Raw genomic sequence first — 15996 nt, 5'->3', positions numbered from 1 at the left:
AATTGGCTTTATATGTTTAGTGTTGACCACATATTAAATTTCACAGAAGACACAAGATAATAAAATGGCCTTGCTGTAAAAACTTGCATACTCAGTTGATTCATATCAAGTTGAACTCTACCAGGGTGCTAGTCTCAGCATCTCTAAATTTACTTCTTGAGAAATTATTTCAGCGGCCTTACCTAGTTCTCAGAATGTAAAGGCATTAATGTAGAAACATTATCTTTATGTTTTGTTGATATGCTGCTGCTGGTCAACATCAGTTTATTTATGGTGACCTGAAACCATTGTCTGAAGCTGAAAAGCCTTTTTCCTCTCTCTTTGTGGTGGTCCTATCCTCAAATGATTGAAAGTTTTTGTCTTCCCCTTTTAGTTCTTCACAAGATAAATGTCTGAAGAAAAACAATTGTCTCAAAAATAAACAAACAAACAACAACAAAAAAAAGGTTGCTGCTAAAAAGCAGAAAATTAATATTCTTCCCAAAAACTTCAGAAATTTAGATTAATACAACACCAATACCAACCCTCTTGCAAATATATTTGTGCCTTGGAAAGATTTCTACTTATTTCCCCAAAAGCCTTTTTAAAGCACCTTTTTTCCCACCCTCCACCCCTGTTCCAGAAAGTTAATATTACTTTAAAATAGTTTACAATTATAGTTACCATATTCATAATGATAAATCACTAAAGACAATAAGAAATAGGTGACTTCAATACAATTTTTACAGAAGGAAGCCATGGATCATAGCCAGAAGATTTAGGTTTTAGTTCAGTTCTTCCACTAATATACAATGCAATATTTTCTGCTTCTTGATTCTCAAATACCACATCTATAAAATGGAGATAAACATACCTACCCAGAAAAGGTCATTGGATGAGAGAATCAAATTATGCCAAATACACTACATATACTTTAAAAACAGCAAAATGCATTATTAATTCAAGTCATCTAATTACTGGTACATTGAGAGCATAAATTATATACTATATACATACATAACAAGGTCTCAAAAATCTTATGTTTTCCTCAAAGTTCCAGAAAAAAAGATTTCAATTCAATAAACATGTATTGACTAACTAAATGTAAAATGTCTAATTCAACATGATTAGCCTAATACAAAAATCTACATCTAAAATCTGTAATAAAATAAAACCTAAAAAAATCTATTATAATTATAATAAAATATATAAAACCTATTATAATTAATTAACTATTATGTATACTAATTGGCATTAAGACAAGTGCTTCACATTCATGATGTCATTTAATCCTCGCAACAACCAAAAAGTGATTTCCCTAGGCTGATACTCAGCATTTAATTTTAGGGCTCTACTAAGTTCATTGTTTCTATCTATTCCTTGATTGATAACTTTTTCCCTTTTCTCCTGCCCTGCTTAACATTTAGTTTGCATCATCTAGACACATGTAAAGCCAGATACTCTGAGTTCTTACTGATATCATTACCCTGAGCCATGTTCATAGTGAGAATCCATTTGAAAAATCAGTCATGTAAAAACTCTCTAAATAAAGATTTAGTTTTTGGTTCCTAAAAGACTCCGAACATACAAAAGAATATACTCTAAAAGCAATTTTCTAAGCAAGACTTTGTAAATAATAGAGAGACATTTCCATCTGTGTAGATGACAAATAATTAGCCTTTTAGTGATGACTATTATGCTCTTCCATCTGGCAAACTATTCATTTTTGCCTTTTAAATTGAACTAAAAGACCATTGGGCAAAATTTTGTTTATTTCCCTATTCTATTATTCTAGGTTTCATTCAGTGTATTCTTGAGGGTATCATGTAAAACGACATTTCTGTATGTTAATCTTTGCTAAATATTGAAATTGGACAATCAAAATGGTTAAAGCTATTTCTTTCTCTGATCCTCCCAAACTATTATTCTGTATCAACCTAGCCTCATTTTTCTAAGAAAAGCAAAACCTAATTCAAACTGGCTTAAATAAAGAGGACTCACTGACTCATGTAACTGGATGGTTCAGAGCAATGGAAAGACTTCAGTGTTGATCTGATTTAGCAGCTCAGTGATTCTATCAAGAGCCAGGTTTCTTTCCCTCTTCCCCTTGCTTTTGATATAATCAGCACCATCCAATGTCTTTCTTCTCTGGTGTGATGAAAAAATGTCCTGCATCATTTCCACATGTTCAAATTACACTGTCCAGAAAAAAAAAAAGTACCGATTAGCGCCCAGCAAACTTCCCTTTACATCTCATAGTCCAAATTAAGTCATGACCTTTCCTAAGCCTTTAGAGAAAGTGCTCACTGATGGGCTTAGACTTTCTTCTCTTAACCCAGGAAAAAGAAGATGTGATTAGCCCATTAGTTTTAAAAGATTTAAGACTCACCCCTAGAATTGTGGGTATAGTCATTCTTGCCCCTTCCCATCCTACCCCAACTGCATAGCTACCACAAAATGGGAGAGAGAATGATGGGATAGTAACCTTACGCAAGCCTAACTGTCTGGTCAGACAGTCTTTCCCCACATTTCAACAAATTGCTATTTTCTACATCATTTCTTAATCTACAGATGTTTCAGGACTGTTCTTTCTAGCAACCACTCTCCCAGAATCCACCCTCATGTTCCATGCAGTAGACTGGAAAAGCAGTCTTCAAACTGTCAATCAAAGTTAAAGAAAGAAAAGGCACCACCAATTACATCCAAGAATTTAATATACTGGTTTATCAAAACACAGATTCCTGGGCCCATCCGCTGGCATGCTATTAACACAAGCATTTCAAAAGAGGTACACAAGTACTAAGAGAAGTAAAACAAGCAACTTCACATTTCTGAGTACAACAGCTTTTCAGGACTCAGTGAGGACATTTTCTTCAGTGGCAGGTACCTGGGTACCAGAGTATAATCCCCCTTTTACATAAACTGTAGTAACATTCATCCACGAGGTGGCAGCGTACCCAGCAGTGTGCTCAGTGGAGGACTGTGACGCTAACAATTTTAACATTTGTCTAGCTAAATGCCTTCACTCAAGGGAATTTTTTATTTTTTCTGGAAGAGGATAAATTAATAGTACTATGTATCTAAAATGTATTTTTCCACCTAAAATAAAGACTATAAAAAAAACCTTACACTGAAAACAAAAGACCTCTAAAGGAAGAAAACAAAGCCAATGACTATTTGAGTGCAGAATATAGTTTAGTTCAAGCAATCCACTTTGAAAAGAGGAAATCATCAAGATAAGCCATCTGTGCACAAACCATGAGAGACAGTCAACTAAATTTCCTTTTATCTTTGTTTATGTGACAACTCTTATTATCACTTTCAAATGGACTTCCGTATTCTGAACCCTGAATTAGAAATGATATATGCAGCAAAGTTTCATCAAATTCATCAGTCACAAAAGTAAAGCTTTTTAAACCTCATTTCAACATGGTTTGTTTGTCTAGTAAACAAAATACATTATCTAATTTAAACTCAAAGAAAGCTTAACTAATTTAAATGCCACCTTGATTACCTCTACTATTGATCCAGTGAAAGAGTTTACTAACATGCTGAAACAGTTGAATGCCAGTGTCTTTCCTTTTTCCTTATTTATCACACAATAAAAATCACAAGATAAGATAAGAATGCTGGTTCTATGTTCCAAATTGAAAAAATTCTCACATTTCTCAGTTGTTATTACTGGAAAAAATTATGAAGCCTTGGTCACTCTCATTTACAAATTTTACCAATAAAAATAAATATGCCTTTTAAGAAGAAATTATTTTCACTTTCAAGGTATTTTTCCCTATATCTTTCCTGATACAGGAGAAAGAAAAGTCTCACAGAAAAGAGGCCACAACTTAGAAGACTTAGGATAGCCTTTCTGTAGACAAACCTCTTTCTTGCCAAAAGAAATTATACTTTAAGTGAAAAAAATGTTTTCTAAGAATGAATTTTGCTAAATAGTAAATTTTTCTCTTCTAATTACGATAGAAGACTGATAGCATAAGATATTGGGGTGATCACAGATCTTTCAATTACTATTAGCACTTTGGTAAACATCTTTCTGGAGAGAATGAAGACATAAAATGTTTTCATTTCAGAAATGAAGATGTTTGTTTTCCAGTTAATGGTTGATATTTCAAGTATCCTGGTTGCTGATCTGAGCTAGAGTCTGGAGGTCTAGAACAGCCTCCAAGTGAAGTGTACTGGCCCAAGGACCAGAGTATACCCAAGGCTTATTAAGAGACCATGTCCAGGCAATCTAGTTTAGGTATCAGTACATGAGAACCAGGCTCAGAAGCAGAGGCCAGGTGTGAAATGGAAATATTAGACCAGAATAGAAGGTATGGATGGAGAGAGAAAGCAGCAGGAGTTTGGAATGAAATGTACCCCTAAGCCACTCTGTATACTTGGATGACCTTTTAACAGCACCTGAGAATTCCAGCAGTGGGTAGGGAGAGTCTGTTAAAAATTACAAGTTGCCTCATACATACATGAGAAGTTCACAGAACTCGCTGCTTCAATTTAAGATATTTTTATTTTATTTTATTTTTAGTCATCTGCATCCATGCCTGTGGCAACTTTGTTATCAGAAAAAGAGTTGAACATGCTTATCAGAGTGATCTGTAATTTTATCTGAAGAATAAGGTTTGAAGGGCTTCCAGTCAAAACGACAGAGTAGGTAAACACTGTGTTTGGCTCCTTTCATGATCACAACAAAATTAGAACTAAATTGCAGAACAACCATCAGTGAGAACCACCTGAAATCTAGCTGAACAGAAGTCCTAAAGACATACAGAAGAACTAAAGACACACAGAACTAAAGACATACAGAAGAAGCCACCTTGAGACTGTTAGGAGGGTCAGAGATAGAGAACAGGTTGGTTCCATACCCACATGTGATGATTAAAAATCAGAAGGGATATCTCAGCTGGAGGGGTCCACCCTGAGAAGTGAGGGGTCACAGCCCCACATGAGGCTCCCCAGCCCAGGTTCCAGTGCTGGGAAGAGAAGTCTCCACAACTTCTGGCTGTGAAAACCAGTGAAGATTGTGGCTGAAAGAGATAGAGGGTGGCTGCAGTACCAGGAGCTCCTCTTAAAAGGCCCATGCATGGACCTACTCGCTGACAGACTCACTCACTCTGAGATCCAGTATTGGGAAAGAGCTTAAAAGGCTCCAGGCATGTAGACGGAGGAAATGAGCTGCAGTGCAAGGGCTGGAAGGGCAGCTCACTCCCACATAAAAGTGCTAGCACATGCCAATATTCCTTTGTGCAGACACAGGTGGGGGCAATATCTGAGTCACCAACACCTGGCTAACACTGTTTGACCCACATTGATGATTCCCTGAGACCCCACCCCACATAATTTGCAGGTCAGACCAAGCTGTTACCAGTGGTTTCTCCATACAAATAGCCCATCTTGGCTAATGCTGTGGACATTTTAAAAATCTCCCAAAGGTTCACAAAACTCAGACAAGCAGCATCTGGCCTTGGCATACCCTGTACTTCTGACTAAGAAGCTAAGTCCAGCTCTAGTAACAGCCAAACTCAGTTTGCCTCTTGTAGGCACTTCCAAGCCCAGCACAAGTGGCAGCCACCTTCAGATCATTTTGTAGCTCAAATCAAGTGGCCCTGGGCAGGGCACAGGCAGTGGCTGACCTTGACCTGCACCAGAGCCCCTCACAAGCGGCCCTAGAACCAATATAACCAGTGCCAGCTTCAGACCACAGCAGAGCATCACATAAAAGCAGAGCATGCATCCATAAAAGACACAAAGGGCAGGCTGGCCAGGCACAAGAGTCCTGCTAAAACAAATCCTGCTCTGTAGGGTCAGCCCTTTCACAATAGCTTCTCCACAACCAATCACAGCCAGTCCTCACAACCAACTAGCTTAAGTATAAATCCCTCTCATCGACATGCAAACAGAAACCAAGGCTCAACTACAACAAGAAGGCATACATAACCCACACAAGAAACACACATGGAGCACCTGGCTCGGGTGATCAGGGAGACTGCACCACACCTACTACATAAGGTTACTATATCAAGACCAGGGGACATAGCAGCATGAAAACAAAAATGGGAGGCAACCAAAATGAGGAGACAATGAAAGAGAATGAGACAAAATGGAGACAAGTGATCTACCAGATGCTGAGTTCAAAACACTTGTTATAAGGATGCTTACTGATCTCAGGGAGAACTTCAACAAGGAGATAGGAAACATAAAAATAGAGATTAAAAAAAAACATAAAAAAGAACCAGTTAGAAATTAATAATACAATACCTGAAATAAAGAATACTTTAGAGGGTATTAACAGTAGATTAGATGGAGCATAGGATCGAATCACCAATTGAGAAGATAAGGTAGAAGAAAACAGACAAACAGAACAGCAAAAAGAAGGATTCCAAAAAAATTATTATAGTTTAAGGGACCTCTGGGACAACATCAAGCATATCAACATTTGCATCATAGGGATACCAGAAGGAGAAGAGAGAGAGCAAGGAATTGAAAACCTATTTGAAGAAATAATGACAGAAAACTCCCCTAACCTGGCAAAGAAAATAAGTATACAATCCTAGGAAGCACAGAGAGTCCCAAACAAGATGAGCCCAAAGAGGCGAACACCAAGACATATCATAATTAAAATGCCAAAGGTTAAAGACAAAGAAAGAATATTAAAAGCAGCAAGAGAAAAGCAGTAGGTTACTTAAAAGGGACCTCCCACTAGACTGTCAGCTGATTTCTCAACAACTTTGCAGACCAAAAGGGATTGGCATGAAATATTCAAAGTGAAGAAAAGTCAGGACCTACAACCAAGATTACTCTACCCAGCAAAGGTATCATTTAGAATCGAAGAACAGATAAAGAGCTTTCTAGACCAGAAGAAGCTAAAGGAGTTTATCAACCCCAAAACGGAATTACAAGGAATCTTAGAAGGGACTTTTTTATAAGACAAAAAAAAAGATACAAAATATGAATAATAAAATGACAATATCTACACATCTATCAACAAATACTTACAATGTAAATGGATTAAATGCTCCAATCAAAAGGTAGGGAGGTTGAGTGGATAAGAAAACAAGATCCTTACATATGCTGCCTACGAGAGACTTATTTCATATTAAAAGATATACACACACTGAAAGTAAAGGAACAGAAAAATATATTTCATGAAAATGGAAATAAAACAAAACAACTGGGGTAACAATACTTATACCAGATAAAACAGATTTTAAAACAAAGTCTATAACAAGAGACAAAGAAGGACCCAATAATCACACTTCTGGGTATTTATCTGAAGAAAACCAAACACTACTTCAACACTACTTCATATGTATCCATATGTTCACTGCATCATTATTTACAGTAGTGAAGATATGGAGGCAACCTGGGTGTCCATCAATGGATGAATGTATTGTTGGAGAGGCTGGGAGAAAAAGGAACTCTCATACATTCCTGGTGGGAATGTAGATTGCTGCAGCCACTATGAAAGGCAGTGTGGAGGTTGCTCAAAAAATTAAGAATAGAATTACCATATGACCCTGCAATCCCTCTCCTGGGTATCTACCCAAAAAAATCTAAAAACATTTATCCATAAAGACACGTGTGCTCCAATGTTCACTGTAGCTTTGTTTACAGTGGCCAAGACATGGAAACAACCAAAGTGACCTTCGTTAAATGAATGGATAAAGAAGTTGTGGTATATATACACAATGGAATACTGTCCGGCCATAAGAAAAGATGAAATAGTACCATTTGCAACAACATGGATGGATCTTGAGATTATAATGCTAAGCAAAATAAGTCAGACAGAAGAAGTAGAGAACCATATGATTTCACTGAAATGTGGTACATAAAACTGAAAACAACAAAACAACAAGATAAACAAATGAAGAAACAAAACTCATAGACATAGACAATAGTTTAGTGGTTACCAGAGGGTAAGGGGGGAGGAGGGTTCTAGAAAAGGGTAAACAGGGTCAAATATATGGTGATGGAAGGAAAACTGACTCTGGATGGTGAACACATCATATGAGATATAGATGATGTATTACAGAACTGTACACCTGAAATCTACATAACTTTACTAACAATTTTCACCCCAATAAACTTTAATTTTAAAAAAAAATGGATGAATGGATAAAGAAGGTGTAGTACATATATACAATGGAATATCACTCAGCCATAAAAAAAGATGAAATACTGCCATTTACAACAACATGGATGGATCTTGAGATTATCATGCTAAGTGAAATAAGTCGTACAGAAAAAGTTGAGAACCATGATTTCACTCATATATGGGATATAAAACTGAAAGCAACAAATAAACAAGACAAACAAACAAAAATTCTCAGACATAGACAACAGTTTAGTCGTTACCAGAGGGTAAGGGGAGGGGGGTGGTAGATGAGAGTAAAGTGGGTCAAATATATGGTAATGGAAGGAGATTTGATGATTTTACTTTGGGTGGTGAACACACAGTGAAATAGATAGGTGAGTATTAAAGAATTGTACACTTGAAACCTATATAATTTTATTAACACATGTTACCCCAATGAATTTAATTTTAAAAAGACATAAAAAATAAAGGACAAAATAAATGAACAAACAAAACAGATACAAAACTCATAGATACAAAGAACATTCATTGGGGAAATGGGTGGAAAAAGGGAAGGGAATAAGAAGTACAAATTGATAGTCACAAAACAGTCATAGGGATGTAGGATATAGTATAAGGAATACAGTTAATGATACTGTAATCACTATGTATGGTGTCAGGTGGGTACTAGATTTATTGAAGTGATCACTTCATAAGTTATATAAATGTCCAATCACTATGTTGTACACCTGAAACTAATATAATATTGTATGTCAACTCGAACTAAAAATTACTTTTAAAAAAATAGTAACAGGCCCTCTCTTTCAACTTTTCATTTTTGTCCCAAGATCACATAGGCCATGTGAACACATGCTCCTGTTCACCTCATTGCACTCTAAGAACATCAGCCAGTGAAATATGAGTTTGTAGGCCCATTGGGTAAGAGTTTGAAAAACAAGTCTGTGGGAGACAAAGGACTAAACTGAAAACCTCCATACTGATACTTACTTCTCTTCTGAATTTTCTAAGCAAATGGTTAAAAGTCATTACTCATCCACAGCCAATAACCACATATAGATAAATAGCAAAGACAATGTCCTCTAATGAAGAGGCAAATTCTGCTATCAGGGTTCATGGATCCTCCATGAATTAGGCTAATCAAATTTCCACAGCTGAAAGCCACTCATACAGCTATGGTTTATCTTTTACAGTTTTCCCACAGCTTCAGGTAAAAATGACTGTCTGCCCTTTTGGATGGACCCAACTCTTTCCGTCAAGCCCCAATAACAAAATAATTAATTGATCAACATTAAAAAAAAAAAAAAGTAGTATTTATTAAATCAAGTAGCTTTTTTAAGTTTCAAACCAAACACCTTAAAAAAACATGGTAAGTCTGATGATGACATTATGTTGGAAATATGAACAAGCTTTGAAATGCAACAAAAACTAAGAAAGTAGAAGGGAGAGAGGAATGGCGGCAGCGAGGTGGTCTTCTTGAGTTCTCCTCTGGAACTTACCACAAATTGAACATCTATATAACACATCAAAGGACTCTCTGCTCATCACAAAAAACAGCTGAGACTCATAGGAGGATTACTTGAAAGTGGGAAATTGGGCGAGCAGGGTAAGAAAGAAGGGAGCGGAGTGGAGACACGGCCCCCGGACCGCATCTGTGGCTGCTGAGACACAGGGACTCCCAGGACAGAACAGAGACCACAAGAGCCAGGAGGTGAGCTCGTTCCCTGCACCACACAGCTGATGTCTCCTGCTGAGAGAGCAGCATATCCAGCATTTGAGACAGTAATATCAGCTGAGACCACCAGCTGGGCCCTAGGATGAACAAAGGACTTAAACACCACACCTGGGCCCCTTCCCCCACTCTCCCAATCCTACCCCATGCGCATCCAGAGACTCAAGCTGGCCCCTGAACTGAGGAGTAGTGTCAGATTACAGAAGAGCCATAGTGCTAGGATCTGGGAAGACCCAGCTTGCAGCTCAGACCCAGGAAAGAGTATGACAAAGCTGGGCTGGAAGAGAGAAGACTCCTCCATCCCCAGCTCCCACTTTTTCTGGCCTGCCTAGGGCAGGGCAATTACAACTGCGGAGACACACCCAAGGGTCAGCAGCAGGCAGCAGATGCAGCTCTGGGCTTTCAGCATCTCAGAAACTTCCCACCCTCCACACACACACACACACACACACACACACACACACACAGAAGAAGTGTCCTAAGACTCAGGAGACCTGGGCACAGTGCTGGTTGTGTTACTCTCAGTGTGCATATGTGCAGGCAAGAGCAGAAACTGCACTGACTTTGTAAAAACTAACATCCAGACCCCATACCCTCACTCATCTACAACTGCAGTTCCAGGGTCACTCTAGGCACCAGGTAACCGGCTTTGCCTGCACGAGATACAGAGGACTCTTTGGTACAGCAGAGGACAACCTGGAGATTACTTGGTGGGCTTAAGCCAAGACTGGTGCTGCTTTTTTTTGTTTGGTTTTGTTTTTGTATTTTTGACATTTTTGCCTGTGTTGAGTATGGGTTATTGGTTGTTTTTACATGTGAGTGTATTTGTTTTTTCTTTGTTGCTGTTGCTGCTGTTGTTGTTGTTGTGCTTGGTGATTTGCTTGGTTTTGAAATTGACTTAGACCAGGGTCCAGCTAAAGAGGCACAAGATTCAAAACACCCAGAGGACAACTCCAGACCAAACCAGAATATTACCAGGTCTGACCTATAAATGACACACCCAGAGGGAATTCTCTACAGGCACAAGAGCCCATAGGGGCCAAACCTCATTCAAGCGGTCAACCCTCATGCAGCAGAACGTCCACTGTAGGCACAAGCAAGTCTCACAACTAGTCAGCCTAGGAGTTAACCCCACCTACTCACAAGCAAAAAGCAATAAAAGATCAACTTTAACAGGACAATATACACAACACAGGAGTCACCTTTGGAGCACACGCACAGGAGAAGGAAGTGGTGCAAGTCAAATATAAAGGTCATATACTATATAAGATAACCCAGCAAGAACTAAGAACTCTAGGGGATCTACCTAATACATTGAAGCAAACACAGAGATTCAGCCAGAATGGGGAAACAAAGAAACATGTCCCAAACAAAAGAACAGAAGAAACCTCCAAAATTGGAACCAAAGAAAATAGAGGTAACCAACCTATCGGAGACAGAGTTCAGAACACTGATGATAAGAATGTATAAGGAGCTTAGTAATGACATAAAGAAGGATAGAGAAATCATAATGAACAACCAGTTAGAACTAAAGAATGCAATAACTGAAATAAAGAACACACTAGAAGAAATTACCAGCCAGTTAGATGAAGCAGAGGATCGAATGAGCAACTTAGAAGACAAGTTAGCTGAGATCACCCAAACAGAACAACAAAAAGAAAAAAGAATAAAAAACAATGAGAATGGTTTAAGAGACCTCTGGGATAGCATCAAGTGCAACAACATGCACATCATAGGAATACCAGAAGATGAAGAGAGGGATCAAGGGATCCAGAACATATTTGAGGTAATAATGTCTGAAAACTTCCCTAACCTGGTGAAGGAAACTGACATACAAGCCCAGGAAGTGCAGAGAGTTCCAACCAGGATAAACCCAAACAGGCCCACACCAAGACACATTATAGTTACAAATGCAAAGGTTAAAAACGGAGAGAATCCTAAAAGCAGCAAGAGAAAGACAGAGGGTTACATATAAGGGAACTCCTATACGATTATCAAATGACTTTTTTACAGAAACATTGCAGGCCAGGAAGGACTCTCATGAGGTACTCAAGGAGATGGAAAATAAACACTTACAACCTAGATTGCTTTATCCAGCAAAGCTATCATTTAAAATTGAAGAAGAGATACAGAGCTTTCCAGAAAAGAATAAGCTAAAGGAATTTATTATCACCAAGCCAGCATTGCAGGAAATATTAAAAGGGGTTCTATAAACAGAAGAAAGATGAAAACAATCTAACTACAAATAAAAAAATGACAATAACTATGTAACTATCAATAATCACTTTAAATGTAAATGGATTAAATGCTCCAATCAAAAGACATAGGATGGCTGAGTGGATAAGAAAGCAGGACCCTTGTATATCCTGTATACAAGAGACTCACCTCAGATCAAAAGACACACACAGGCTGAAAGTGAAGGGTTGGAGTAATATATTACATGCAAAAGGAAATGAGAAAACAGCTGGAGTTGCAATACTTATATCTGACAAAATACACTTTAAAATGAAGAATATATTAAAAGACAAAGATGGGCACTATATAACAATAAAGGGATCGATCTGACAAGAGGACATAACCCTAGTAAACCCTTTGCACCCCACATAGGAGCACCTAAATATATAAAACACATATTGACTGACATAAAGACAGAGATCAACAGTAACACTATCATAGTAGGGAACTTCAACACATCTGACAACAAGGGACAGGTCTTCCAGACAGAAAATCAATATGGAAACAATGGCCTTAAATGACACGTTGGACCAGTTGGATTTAATCTATAGTTTCAGAGCATTTCACCCCAAAGCTGCACAATACACATTCTTCTCAAGTGCACATAGAACATTTTCCAAGACAGACCGCATGTTAGGCCACAAAACAAGTCTTGATAAATTTAAGAAATTGAAATCATACCAATTGTCTTCTCTGACCACAGTGCTATGAAATTAGAAATCAACTACAGGGAAAAAAACTGGAAGACACACCAATTCATGGAAGCTGAATAACATGTTACTAAATAATGAATGGGTCAACCAGGAGATCAAGGAAGAAATCAAAAGATATCTCGAGACAAATGAAAATGAAAACACGACGACCCAAAAATCTATGGGATGCCACGAAAGCAGTCCTAAGAGGGAAATTCATAGCAATGCAGGCCTACCTAAATAAACAAGAAAAATCACTCATCAACAATTTATCTTCACGCTTAAGGGATCTGGAAAAAGAACAGCAAAATAAGCCCAAAGGGAGTACAAGGAAAGAGACAATAAAGATCAGAGGAAATAAATGAAATAGAAACCAGAAAAACATTACAAAAGATCAATGAATCCAAGAGTTGGATTTTAGAGAAGATAAACAAAATCAACAAACCTTTAGTCAGTCTCATCAAAAAAAAAAAAAGAGAGTACCAAAATTAATAAAATCAGAAATGAAAGAGGAGAAGTGACAAGAGATACCACAGAAATACAAAAAAAAAATTAAGAAATGACTATAAGCAACTATATGCCAACAAATTTGACAATCTGGAAGAAATGGACAATTTTCTAGAAGCATACAATCTTCCAAGCCTGACTCAAGAAGAAACGGAAAATCTGAATAGACTGATTACCACCAGGGAAATTGAATCAGTAATCAACAATCTCCCAACAAACAAAAGCCTTGGACCAGATGGCTTTATAGGTGAATTTTATAAAACATTCAAAAAATAATTATCACCTATTCTCCTCAAGCTATTTCAAAAAATCCAGAAGGAGAGAAGGCTCCCAAACAGTTTTTATGAGGCCACTATCACCCTGATGCAAAAATCAGACAAAGACACTACAAAAAAAGAAAACTACAGGCCAATATCTCTAATGAACATAGATGCAAAAATCCTCAACAAAATAGTAGTGAACAGAATTCAGCAATACACAAAAAATATCATACATCATGATCAAGTGGGATTCATTCCTGGTATGCAAGGGTGGTTCAATATCTGCAAATCAATTAATGTGATATACCACATTAACAAAATGAAAAATGAAAATCATATGATCATATCAATACATACAGAAAAAGCATTCGACAAAAAAAAATTCGACAAAATCCAGCAGCATTTTATGATAAAAACTCTTAAGAAAGTGGGAAGAGAGGGACCATATCTCAACATAATAAAGGCCATATATGATAAACCCGCAGTTAAAATCATACTCAATGGATAAAAGCTAAAACCATTCCCGTTAAGATCAAGAACAAGGCAAGCTTGCTCACTTTCTCCGCTTCTATTCAACATAGTGCTGAAAGTTCTAGCCACAGCAATCAGACAAGACAAAGAAACAAAAGGCATCCAAATCAGTAAGGAGGAAGTAAAATTGTCATTATATGCAGATGACATGATACTACATAGAGAACCCTAAAGATTCCACCAAGAAGCTATTAGAGCTGATAGGTGAATTTAGAAAAGTAGCAGGATACAAAATTAATATTCAGAAATCAGTTGCATTTGTATATACCAATAATAAAATATCAGAAAGAGAAAGTAAGAAAATAATCCCATTTACATTGCTTCAAAGACTATAAAATACCTGGGAATAAATTTAACCAAAGAAGTAAAAGATCTGTACTCAGAAAATTATAAGACACTGAAGACAGAAATGAAAGAAGAAACAAGTAGATGGAAACACATACCATGCTCATGGATAGGAAGAATTAATATTGTTAAAATGTCCATATTGGCTAAGGCAATATACAGATTCAAAGCAATTTCTATCACACTACCAGGGACATTTTTCACAGAAATAGAACATATAATCCTAAAATATATATGGAACCATAAAAGACACCGGATAGCCTCAGCAATCTTGAGAAATAAGAACAAAGTGGGAGGTATCATGATACCTGACATCAAATTATACTACAAGGCTACAGTAATCAAAATAGTATGGTACTGGCATAAAAACAGACACATAGATCAATGGAACAGAATAGAGAGCCCAGAAATAAATCCATGCCTATATGGTCATTTAGTCTACAATGGAAGCAAGAATTTATGGTGGGGAAAAGACAGTCTATTCAATAAATGGTGCTGGGAAACCTGGACAGACATATGCAAAAAAATGAAGCTGGACCACCTCCTTACACCATATACAAAAATAAATTCAAAATGGCTTAAACACTTAAATGTAAGATCTGAAATCATAAAATTCCTAAAAGAAAACATAGGAAGAAACTTTACAGACATTACCCAGAGTAAGATTTTTACTGATATATCCTCTTGTGCAAGGGAAATAAGAGGAAAAATAAACATGTGGGATTACATCAAACTAAAATTTTTTTTACAGCAAAGGAAACCACCATTAAAACAAAAAGGGATCCTACTAAATGGGAAAAGATATTTGCCAAAGATATATCCGCTAAGGGGTTAATGTCACAAATGTATAAAATCTCACTCAACTCAACTCAACTCAAAAAAAAACCAAAAAACCCAATTAAAAATGGGCAGATGACATGAAGAGACATTTTTTCTAAAAAGGACATACAAATGGCAAACAGACATATGAAAAAATGCTCAATCTCACTAACCATCAGAGAAATGCAAATAAAAACCACAATGAGATACAACCTGACCACAGTCAAAATGGTTATCATCAATAAATCAACAAACAAGTACTGGCAAGGACGTGGAGAAAAGGGAATCGTGCGTTGTTGGTGGGATTGCAGACTGGTACAGCCACTATGGAAAACAGTATGGAGGTATCTCAAAAATCTGAAAATGGAACTACCTTATGTCCCAGCAATTCCATTCCTAGATATCTATCTGGAGAAATCCAAAACTCTAATTCAAAAAAATTTATGCACCCCAATGTTTATTACAGCACTATAAAAATTAGCCAAGACATGGAAACAACCAAAACGCCCATCGGTACATGACTGGATTAAGAAACTGTGGGTTTTCATCAAAATGGCAGCGTGAGGTGAGCCTCTGTAAAGCTCCCCTGGAATTTACAACTAATCGAACAGCAATAACTCCACAAAGGACTCCCTGAAAAGCACACAGACAAGACGAAGAGGCCCACTAATGAATTCACCTAAAGATGGGCGAATTGCGCGAGTGGGTGAGGAGGGAAGGGAGAAGAGTGGAGACAGAGTAGTGCAGGAGCAGGACACAGACCTAGCTCAGTGCTCTGAGCTTGCTGTACCA

The sequence above is a fragment of the Rhinolophus sinicus genome, chromosome 3 (assembly GCF_057876585.1).
Source record: "Rhinolophus sinicus isolate RSI-liver-muscle chromosome 3, RSI-T2T, whole genome shotgun sequence".
NCBI classification, from domain to species: Eukaryota; Metazoa; Chordata; class Mammalia; order Chiroptera; family Rhinolophidae; genus Rhinolophus; species Rhinolophus sinicus.
The sequence above is the reverse complement of the archived record's forward strand: the minus strand, read 5'-3'. Positions refer to the sequence as shown.